General features: G+C 41.3%; 1 protein-coding gene across 15 annotated transcripts in view; it reads left to right on the top strand.

Annotated features, from left to right (window-relative positions):
- The window catches only part of LOC127488699 (uncharacterized), a 121423-nt gene that overhangs the window by 48585 nt on the left and 61832 nt on the right, over nt 1–11006 (top strand). The window lies entirely within an intron of this gene.

The following is an 11006-nucleotide window of genomic DNA, read 5'->3' as shown; positions in this document are numbered from 1 at the left end:
TATTCATCCCTTCTGCCCTCCAATGCCTGGCAACCACCAATCTCTTAACTCTGATTTTTTTCCCTAGACTTATATAATTGGAGTCACACAGTGGGTAAACTTTTTACACTACCTTCTTTCACTTTGTACTATGCATTTAAGTTCCTCAATGTGTTTTCATGACTTGATAATCCAGTATTTTTTGTGCCAAATAGGATTCCTTTGGCTGAATGTACCAAAGTTTCACCTACTGCAGGACCTCTTGGTTGCTTCCAAGATTTGGCGATTAGGAATAAGGCTGCCATAAACATTTGTGGACAGCTTTCTGTATGGGCCTGTTTGCACCTCCTTTGTGTAATCATCAAGGAATTTGATTGCTGGGTGGAAGTGTATGAGGTGGTTTAGCTTTCAAGAAACCACAAAACCTCCTTCTAAAGTGGCTGCACATTTCTCATTCCTGCGAGCAATACGTGAGCCTTTGAGTTGCTTCACTTCCTCCCTAGCACTTGGTGAGGTCAGAGTTCTGGATCTTTCCTGTTCAAATAGTTGTGTAGTGAGTGATATGTTGTTTTAAACCTCACTGATGACAAATGATTTATAACATCTTTATAATATGTTATATATCTTTATAATATATATAATATATCTTTATAATATAATATATGCTTATTTTTCTATCTATAGACTTAAAGTGTCTGTTAAATCTTTGACCTGTTTTGCAGTTAATTAAGGTTCCAGCAAAATTAGTTAATTGTTTGAGGCAACCACTCTTAACAGGTATTATTTCGTTCCTTTATATTTCTCTGCTTTTTGGTATGGATGGTTGAGATTTGGGGTAAATATCATTTTGTGGCCATGTTCCCCTCTTAAAATCACAATGAAATCTTTTCCTGTTTTGTTAACCATGCTTTTGGCCCTTGTAAGAGCTTTTAAATGTAATGAGATTTGGCAGTCACCTATTAGAAAATGTTCTTGTATTGTGCGTAAAATGGTGCATTAGTATTTTAGAAGTTGAATCTGAAGCAGAGTTGCAGGGACTCGAACCAGGCATGCTAAAATGGGATGTGGGTCTCAAATGTTCACCCTTGTGCTATTTTTAAGAGTACATCCTATGGCCCAAGTGCTTGGGCCCTGCACCCCATGGGAGACCAGGATAAGCACCTGGCTCCTGGCTTCGGATCAGCGCAGTGTGCCGGCCACAGTGCGTGGGCCGCAGCGGCCATTGCGGGGTGAACCAACGGAAAAGAAAGACCTTTCTCTTTTCTCTCTCTCTCTCTCACTGTCCACTCTGCCTGTCAAAAATAAATAAATAAATAAATAAATAAATAAATAAAACATTCTCCTGATTCCTAAGTGAAGTAGTTTTCCAGCATCCATGATCTCTTAATGAATTTGTTTCTAATTTTCTACTAGAGATATTTTTGTAAATAGTTCTATAAATACAAGTACTAGGTCTGCCTTTGTACAATGTATTATGAGTTTGTGCAAATGATAATTTGGAAAAGTCGTTGAATGTCTAGTGTGAAGAACTCTGGTGTTGTCTGACAATGGATTTGAAAGGTGTCCAATATCAGACGTTCTGACTTCAAAAGAGATGGATACAAAATCACTCAGAAAAGCACTCCCTTTCCTAAGAACTCACTTACTGTAATGGACTTCACTACTGTAACCTGGGGACCAGAGAAAGCACTCACTCGTGGAGCAGTGATGTGCCATGAGGGTCAGATCAGCCTACTGTTAGCATCCACTGTCCACAACCAGGTTGTTTTTGGTGAGTGGGGGTGAGGGAGGATGAAGTATGGAGGGGTGTGTGTTTGCCTTTCTTAGAGAATTAGAGTTTTAAGCAAACAGATTCGTTTTTTTTCTCTATAACTTATGCTGCATACATCTTTCATAAATATATAAACCCTTATTGGCCAGCACTGTGGTGCAGTGGGTTAATGCCCTGGCCTGAAGCACCAGCATCCCATATGGGCGCTGGCTGGTTCTAGTCCCGGCTGTTCCACTTCCGATCCAGCTCTCTGCTATGGCCTGGGAAAGCAGTGGAAGATGCCCAAGTCCTTGGGCTCCTGCACCCACGTGGGAGCCCCCGAGGAGGCTCCTGGCTTCAGATCAGCTCAGCTCTCTCTCAAAACACAAAACACACAACCCTTATCAAGCCCATTTACACTTTTAATCTGAACCATTTCTAGTTTGAACTCATTCCCTCTGAAAGAGTGATAGTACTTGCCCTGATAGGAAGCTGCCAGTATCTTCAGTGTTTGTAGGAGTGCTCAATTCAGGCATATTCATCATTGTGTACAAATTGGTTGAGCTGGCATTGTGGCATATCTAGTGAAGCCACTGCCTGCAACGCTGGCATCCCCTATGGTCTGAGTTCCATCTGTTAAGCTTCCTATCCAGCTCCTAGCTAATGGCCTGGGGAAAAGCAGATGACCCAGGTGTTGGCCCATGCCACCCACATGGGAGACCTGGATTAATCTCCTGGCTTTGGCTTGTGCCAGGGCTGGCCATTTTGGCCATCTGTGAAGTGAACCAATAGATCAAAGATCTGTCTCCATCTCTCCCTCTTTAACTTTTTCAAAATAATTAAGTAAATACAAAACAACCTTGAATTATACCCAGTTTACTCTTCCATTTTCTAGAGCAATAATATTTCTAGTCTTTGTGTTGAACTCTTTTTCAAAATTTATTTATATGTTTTAATATTAATTTGAAAGGCAGAGTTAGAGAGAGAGAGCGCCAAGAGCGAGCACTTTCATCCATTGGTTCACTCCCCAAATGGCTGCAGTGGCCAGAGCTGGGCCAATCAGAAGCCAGGAGCTTCTTCTGGGTCTCCCACGCAGGTGCAGGGGCCAAGGTACTTGGTCCATCTTCCACTGCTTTCCCAGGTGCATTAGCAGGGAGCTGGATCAAAAGTAGAGCAGCCAGACTTGAACTGGCACCCATATGGGATGCTGGTGCTATAGACAGCAGCTCAACCCAGTACATAACAGACTGGCCCCTGTGTGGAACTCTTAATTCCTCTTTTTTTATTTTTATTTATTTTTTTAAGATTGATTGATTTCTCTGACAGGCAGAGTTAGAGAAAGAGAGACAGAGATCTTCCATCCTCTGATTCACTCCCCAAATGGCTGCAATGGCTGGGGCTGGGCCAGGCCCAATCCAGATCCCAGGAGCTTCATCTGTGTCTCCCCCGTGGGTGCGGGGACACAAGTACTTTGCTATCTTTCATTGCTTTCCCAGGTGCATTAGTAAGGAGCTGGATGAGAAGTGGAGCATCCAGGATTCAAACCGGTACCCATATGGGATGCTGGCATCGCAGTCAGTGGCTTTACCCATGATGCTGCAATGCTGGTCACCTATTTCCTGTTAATTATGTTGGCTTGTTTTTATTGGGTGCATTCCATTACTGCTTGAGTTGTACCTGAGTGAATTCTGTATGGCATTAGAGACAGAAACATATTGTGATATATAGAAGAAGAACTCAAGTTGTGCTTTGTTTCCCATGTTGTCCTGATGATACTTGATACTTCTGCTTGCTTTCTGCAGGAACTTATAGTGTGTTTGATTAGGAAGTAGTGTGTACTGCTTAGGAATGCAGGTGTACCTCTCATTGTGACTCAGGGCTCAAAGCCTGTTACTCCTATGGTTGGGGTGAATTATCTTTAATGTATTGCATGCAAATTGTCCCTGTTGACATCACCAACTCTTCTGATAAGGGTCTCAACTCTTCTATGTTGCGTGATCTGTAAGCCTTGAAGTTTATGCCAATAAATGTTTGCTTGACTCAGCACATTCAGAGAATTCACTGTGCATTTCTTTGCTAGGTCATCATTAAGTAAGACCATGGCAGCACCTGACAATACATAAGTTGCTGTTAATCACAAATGTGTTCCTGTTATTATACCAACTGTAGCCAATACTCAATGCATAAATATTTTTCTTAGTTAATAGTAATTTATTTTGTTGTTTTGTTGGTTATTTCTATTTTTTGAATGGCAGAGAGACAGAAATCATCCATATATGAAAGGCAGAGGCCAGGAAAGAAGGAGGTTGGGAGACAGATGGACAGACATACTTAGCTTTCTTATGCTGATTGACTCTCCAATCTGCAACAGCTGGGACTGTCAGAGTAGGATGAAGCCAGGAGCCCAGAACTCAGTGCAGTCTCCCACATGTGTGGCAGGGACACAACTACTTGAACCATCACTGGCCGCCTCCCAGGAAATGCATTAACAGGAAGCTGGATCAGAAGTAGATTGGGTACTTAGACCCACACACTCATAGATGGGTTATTGGTGTTCCAAGGTATAACTTAACCCATTGTGTCAAACACTAACCCCTTCTTTGCTAGTTTGTTTCTGTGCCCGTTCTCTTTGAAGAAGCCACCTAGGGATCCTTAAATAGCCAAAATATATAACAGTTTTAGGCTCTTTGAATCAAAACAAAATTTATCTTTGAGAATGTTTGAATAAGGTATTAATTTTATAGTTCCATTTTTTCCCATGTGGAGGATAGTATGTGCTTCTTTAGTATATCCAGTATTGCTATGAGGCAGTAAAATGAATTTCTTAAAGGTGAATAATTTATTTTGTACCATTCTTTCTTGAGAAAATAATACTAATGCATCCTAAAAATTCTTAAGAGGTAAGCCTTTCTTCTCATCAGTTAGACTTTTGGAGATTGGTTGTAGGAAATGATAGTGATAGGATCTAACATTTTTATACTAGCTTATTATGTTTTGGGCAATATTTTATGCATACCTAATTGTATTGCTGTGAAACAGGTACTATTATATTCATTTTTATATGTAGAAATGTTGAAGCCAAGATGAAGTGACTTTTCTAATGCCAAGTAGCCAGTGAATTGGTAAAGTCGGAAGTTCATTTTGCCTCTGTTGAGGCCAGAGATGTGCATGAAAATAGATGTAAAAGATTAATGCTGAATTTTATAACAATATGACATTTCTAAGTATTCTGTTCAAATACAAACATGTATATAAATCAGAAAACCAACTAACAACATACTGATAGCAGGAGTTACCTCCGGATGTTGGGATTATGAGTGATTGTGTTTGTATGTGTTTTTCTTGGGCACGTTACTGTACATTTTGGGGGAAATTGTCTGAAGTTATTTTAATTTGATTAAAAGTTAGTACCTTTAGATGGACTGTTCTCACTGTGTAAGGCAATTAAAAATGCTGGTTGTCACATTACCAGGATCTTCTCTGGGGACCCTCTTGTTGGGGTCACATTTCCCTCTCGCCCATCTGTTGGCTCAGTGGTTTTGTAAATGGATTCAAGATTTCCACCAACAAGTTGATGTTTCACCCTGCTCTCCTCAAAAGCTTCCGGATAAATCCCCTGCTTGTATTGGTTTAGCTATAAGCAGATATTCAGGTTAGTGAAGAACATCCTGTGCAGTTATCTGTTTACTCCATTGAGCTCTTCGTTAGTGTAATGTTAATAACAAGGCTGGGCGTACAGTCAGGATGCAGCTGTTCGACTTTGCTGCGTCTTGTGCAAACGTCATGTCAAAAAAAACCTTACATTTGGTCATAAAGGGATGTATTGCTTGAGAGTCTGGAAGTTAAATGCAGATCTCTTATACTATGTCAAGAATAGTTGAAACAAATTGTCTTATATGCTGTAATTCTAATATATTTGACCTGATTACTTTAAAATTCAGTTTGGTTAGAGGAATCTCTCCAAGTTTTCCCTAATAAAAAGTGAGTCATGAAGTCCACCTGTTCACTTGATTCCTGTTCCAGTGGGCGTGTTGATCTTTATCTGACCAGCCTCAGTACCAGCACTTTAGAGGTGCTTGGATGGCATGTCTGAACTTGTGTTTTGGCCTGCCTGCTTTCTTGCTTGACCCTACACAGCCATATGTGTGTGTGGATTAGTTTCCTGTTGCTACTGTAATAAAGAACCCCAGATTTTGCAGCTTAAAACAATGTTCCTATCTTATTTCACAGTTCTGCAGGTCAGTATGGTGTGTGTGACAGTGTCCTCCTCTTAGAGTGTCATGAGGCCAAAATCAAGTTGCCAGTAGGGCTGTCCGTGTTCCTTTCTGGGAGCTCTGAGGATGGAGCGACATCCCAGCTCATTGCAGTTGCCTGGATTCAATTCCTGCTGTCCTAGGATGGAAGCCCCTTTGCTGCGGGCTGCTCACACCCCTTCTCATGTATCCATGCAGCCCTCTCCAGCAACAGCAGCCTGAGTTCCAGTCAGCAGTCTTCTTCCCTGCTCTCACCTCTGTTTTAAGAGCTTATGCTTAAATGCAGAATATTATTTCATTCTCAGAAGAAGAACATCTTCATAGGATCCAGGAATTAGAGACATGGACAATTTTGGGGGGCTGCATGGATACAGCATATGATGCATATGAATGTTTCCCTACTCTCTGTTTATCTTGACAGTGATAAACTTGTGGTAAACATTCTTTTAGAGTGAAGCCAACTTAGTGAAGGTGGAAAATAGAAAAAGGCCATAAATAGAGGAGGCAGTCTTGAGTGGGATGTTGGAGGCTACTTTGGGTTTGATATTCTCAAAATTGAAGAGTCACAGAAGATGGGGAAAACATGATCAACCTAAATATGACATGGGACTGGACATAAGGTTTTTATGGGACGGCCAAGAGGTATATTCACAAAGTAAAAATAAGTAGTAAAAATACATACAATTGTAGGAGAATCATGTAATGGAATTTAGATAGTGATTTCCTGGTTCAGGAAATCCTAAGTTTTTGAGTTAGAAAATAATAAAAGGAAGTGAACATTTCATAAGGATTAGTCTGGAAGTGATAAGCTATTGGATCGAAGGTGTGGAGAGTCTTGACAGGTGAATATGAGATAAAGGGTCTGAGCCATCATCAGGAAGCACCTTCTTTATCCAGTACTCTTAACTATAGGCTTTGTAAGATTTTTAGTATTTCAAGACATAGGGGCCAGCGCTGTGGCGTAGCAGGTAAAGCCGTAGCCTGCAGTACCGGCACCCATGTGGGTGCCGGTTCAAGTGCTGGCTGCTCCACTTCCGATCTAGCTCTCTGCTGTGGCCTGGGAAAGCAGTGGAGGATGGCCCAAGTCCTTGGGCCCCTGCACCGTGTGGGAGACGTGGAAGGAGCTCCTGGCTTTGGATCGGTGCAGCTCCGGACATTGTGGCCAATCAGGAAGTGAACCAGCGGATGAAGACCTGTCTCTCTGGCTTTCCTTCTCTCTCTGTGTAACTCAGACTTTCAAATAAATAAATAAATCTAAAAAAAAAAGCCTTCAGTTATGACTGCATTAATTTCTTCTTTAGCTCTGCTATCTTTTCAGTTTTGTTGTTTATGCTGTCTCTTTTTTTGAAGATCTAATTCAGTAGGAGTGATACATCTTTCTCCTTGTTTCTGACTGTTTCATGTACTTCTCAGATAATCTGTGCTCATCCAGCTTTTTAAGAGTTGCTTCATCTGTTGAATGTGAAGAGCTAAAATTGAGAAATTAGAAGTTATTTTATCAAATCCAGCCAGTGTGTCAATATAATAAGTAGAAGCAAAATTCTGGCTCTTAATTCTGATTCAGTGCCCTGTCCCTCTGGCTTTTGAGAGGTAATTGGAGAGGATGTTTGACACTCAGGTTACACTGAGATGAATAATGTTCCTGCTAAATGCATATGAATTTAGCTTTCTTAAGGGAGATTTATTTATTTGAGAGAGTTACAGAGAGAGGGGGAGAGAGAGAGAGAGAGAGACAAGAGAGAGAAAAAGTGTCTTCCATCCACTGGTTTGCTCACCAAATGTCTGTAATGACTGGAGCTGAGGTGATCTGAAGTCAGAAGCCAGGAGCTTCTTCCAGGTCTCCCATGTGGGTGCAGGGGTCCAAGGACTTGGGCCATCCTCTGCTGCTTTTCCAGTTGGATTAGCTGGGAGCTGGATCACAAGTAGGGCAGCTGGGGCTCAAACCAGTGCCCATATGGGATGCTGGTGCTGCTGAGCCATAGTGCTGGCCCCATGAATTTAGCTAATTTTAAAGAGATAATGTATGCATGCTGTGTGAAATAGATACTTGGGGCCCCTGTGTGCAGGAATTGTATCTTTTTCTTAAAAGACTTATTTTTTATTTATTTGAAAGGCAGAATACAGAGAGAGAGGGAGAAACAGAATCTTCCACTTGCTGGTTTACTCCCTCAATGGCACAACGGTCTGGGCTGTGCCAGACCGAAGCCAGGAGGCCATAACTAACTCCTTCTGAGTCTCCAATGTGGATGCAAGGGCCCAAGCAATTCTGCCATCTTCTGCTGCTTTCCCAGGCTGTTATCGGGGAGCTGGATCAGAAGGGGAGCAGCTGGGACTCAAACCTGTGCCCATAGAGGATGCCATCATCGCAGGCAGCAGCTTAACCCACTGTACTGTGGCACCAGCCCCAGGAACTGTCTTTGGATCTACTTGGTGGGTCTTGCATCATAAAGGAGCTTTGAGATGTTTATTAAATTAGTGATTGGTGATTGGCACCACCTAGGTTGCCTTATGAAATATTTTTTTATTTCCTTATCTATAGAACTGCTAGAGGTTGGAGGGACAGCGAACAAGCAAGCAGCACTACTGTCTCTAACCTTGAGTGATAGGGAAACTCCTAGCTTTGAGTACCCTTGGAACAGTCTGGTCTTGTTTTCCATATTGATCTTTCTGGTGGGGGTGAAATTCACACGTATGCATGTCAGTGAGTGTGACCAGCCTTTTCTATGGAGATCTGATTAGTTTAAGTTTAAAGCCACATTTTAGACATGACTTCAGTAAAGGTTACAGGCACTCTTTGGCTCTTAAATTTCATTTCAGAGCAAGAGGTCCCTAAGGGTTGGTTTGACTTATTTAATTACACCGTATAGAACTTGGGTAATAGTTTTATAAAAATCTTCTTCAAGGCAAATTGTGTGATTTAATACAAAGTGGTAAATTGGTAAACCTTTAACATTTGTGTCATGAGACAAGTGATTGAGATCATGATTAAATAAAGGGGAAAATGTAGGTGTATCATATTTGATGAGGAATGACAATATTTGTGTGTTTTTGATAAATCTAGAAGGAGTGAAATCTCCCGAGAAACATGATGTACCACTGATCTGAATGATACAACTGTTACGGACTCAACAATGAAAAAGCTTGTTGTCTTCGCAACTAACAATTACTAATGTATTCTAGCTGTAGGAGTGTGCTAGGTGCTGAATCCTAGAGGTGTAATCTGCGCTGGTATAGACCTCTTGTAGTGGGGAGGCAGAACCACATGTACTGATGTAGGTTGTGTGCTTCCATGGTAGCTTACCATGGGCCAGTGAGAGCTTGCAGATATACCTAGCATGTAGAAGGTTATCATTGAGTGCTGCACTAGTCAATCAAAGTGACTTGTCCCCACCCTCTTGGTGAATGGTTAGCAGTCTTGCAAGGTTTAGCTGAGACCCACAGTACTCCTGCAGAGTCACTTAGGACGTTTTGCTACCTTTATCCTGCACAGCATGCAGCGTGTGCTTCTGCCCCCAGCATTTTCAGTCCCTCAATGGTTGTGGAGCACCAGAGGGAGTGCAGGACAGGGAGGTCTGGGACACCCAGCCTCTCAGAGTAGAAAAAAAACTGTGACTTGCAGAATTGATATCATATATGGGGGTCTTCAAATTTATGGAAAATGTGTATTATGAAATAGATTTCATTTTTTGCATGAGAATAAATTTAATTTTTAATTCCAGTTTTCCCTGAACTTTTTGAAGTCTCCTCATAGTAACTAAGTAATATGGATCACCTGTCAGTAGACTTTTGATCTGTAACAGTTTAAACTTTTTTTCCTCTTCTGGTCAAGCCAGAGAAAAGGCAGAAACAAGCCAAAATCAAGTCTTTGGCTGAGACAAGAATCAGTTCTGTTCAGGGACAGTAATGTATTTGCTTCCACACTCCTGACTCTCCTCCCCGCCTTGAGGTATCCACCTTGCATGCACATATATGTTATGGAAAACATTCCAATTCAAAGGAAACTTTTTGTTTTGCCTCTGTTCTTGCAAACGATTTAATATTAGTTTACTTTTTTACATTCATGTGCAAAAGTCTAAGTTCATTTCACTGTTTTTTTCTAATCACAGGCATATGAATATGCACTAAAGCTCATTCACTTCCATAATACTGAGAGCTACACCATTGTCTTGTATCTTCTTGTTTAGGAAGTGGACACTATGTTCCCTTTGGCCAGTTGAAGAGGCCACATTTTATTGTCACCTTCAGTTTTCTTTCCTGTGTAAGATGAATTCATGATAAAAGTATGCTGAATCCCTAGTGTGAGCCAGGAACTACTTTCAGTATTGTGATAAACCCGTATAGACATGGTGCCTTTCCCTACAGTGGTGTAGTCCGGTAGAAGATGGATAGTTATATGGTAATGTTGGAATGTGATGAGAACTATCAAGAGGGCATTCAGAGGACTGAGTGGTTTAGGAGAGGACATTATTGCATAATGTTGTATTGGAAAGTTTTTTTTTTAAACTTTTATTTAATGAATATAAATTTCCAAAGTACAGCTTATGGATTACAATGGCTTCCCCCCCATAACGTCCCTCCCACCTGCAACCCTCCCCTTTCCCACTCCCTCTCCCCTTCCATTCACATCAAGATTCATTTCCGTTTCTCTTTATATACAGAAGACCAGTTTAGCATACATTAAGTAAAGATTTCAACAGTTTGCTCCCACACAGAAATATAAAGTGAAAAATACTGTTTGAGTACTAGTTATAGCATTAAATCTCAATGTACAGCACACTAAGGACAAAGATCCTACATGAGGAGTAAGTGCACAGTGACTCCTTTGTTGACTTAACCAATTGACACTCTTGTTTATGGCATCAGTAATCACCATAGGCTCTTGTCATGAGCTGCCAAGGCTATGGAAGCCCCCTGAGTTCACCGACTCTGATCATATTTAGACAAGGTTGTAGTCAAAGTGGAAGTTCTGTCCTCTCTTCAGAGAAAGGTACCTCCTTCTTTGATGACCTGTTCTTTCCACTGGG

The sequence above is a fragment of the Oryctolagus cuniculus genome, unplaced genomic scaffold, assembly GCF_964237555.1.
Source record: "Oryctolagus cuniculus unplaced genomic scaffold, mOryCun1.1 SCAFFOLD_134, whole genome shotgun sequence".
Taxonomy (NCBI): Eukaryota; Metazoa; Chordata; class Mammalia; order Lagomorpha; family Leporidae; genus Oryctolagus; species Oryctolagus cuniculus.
Note: the sequence above shows the minus strand (reverse complement) of the source record. Positions and strands in the feature narration are given on the sequence as shown.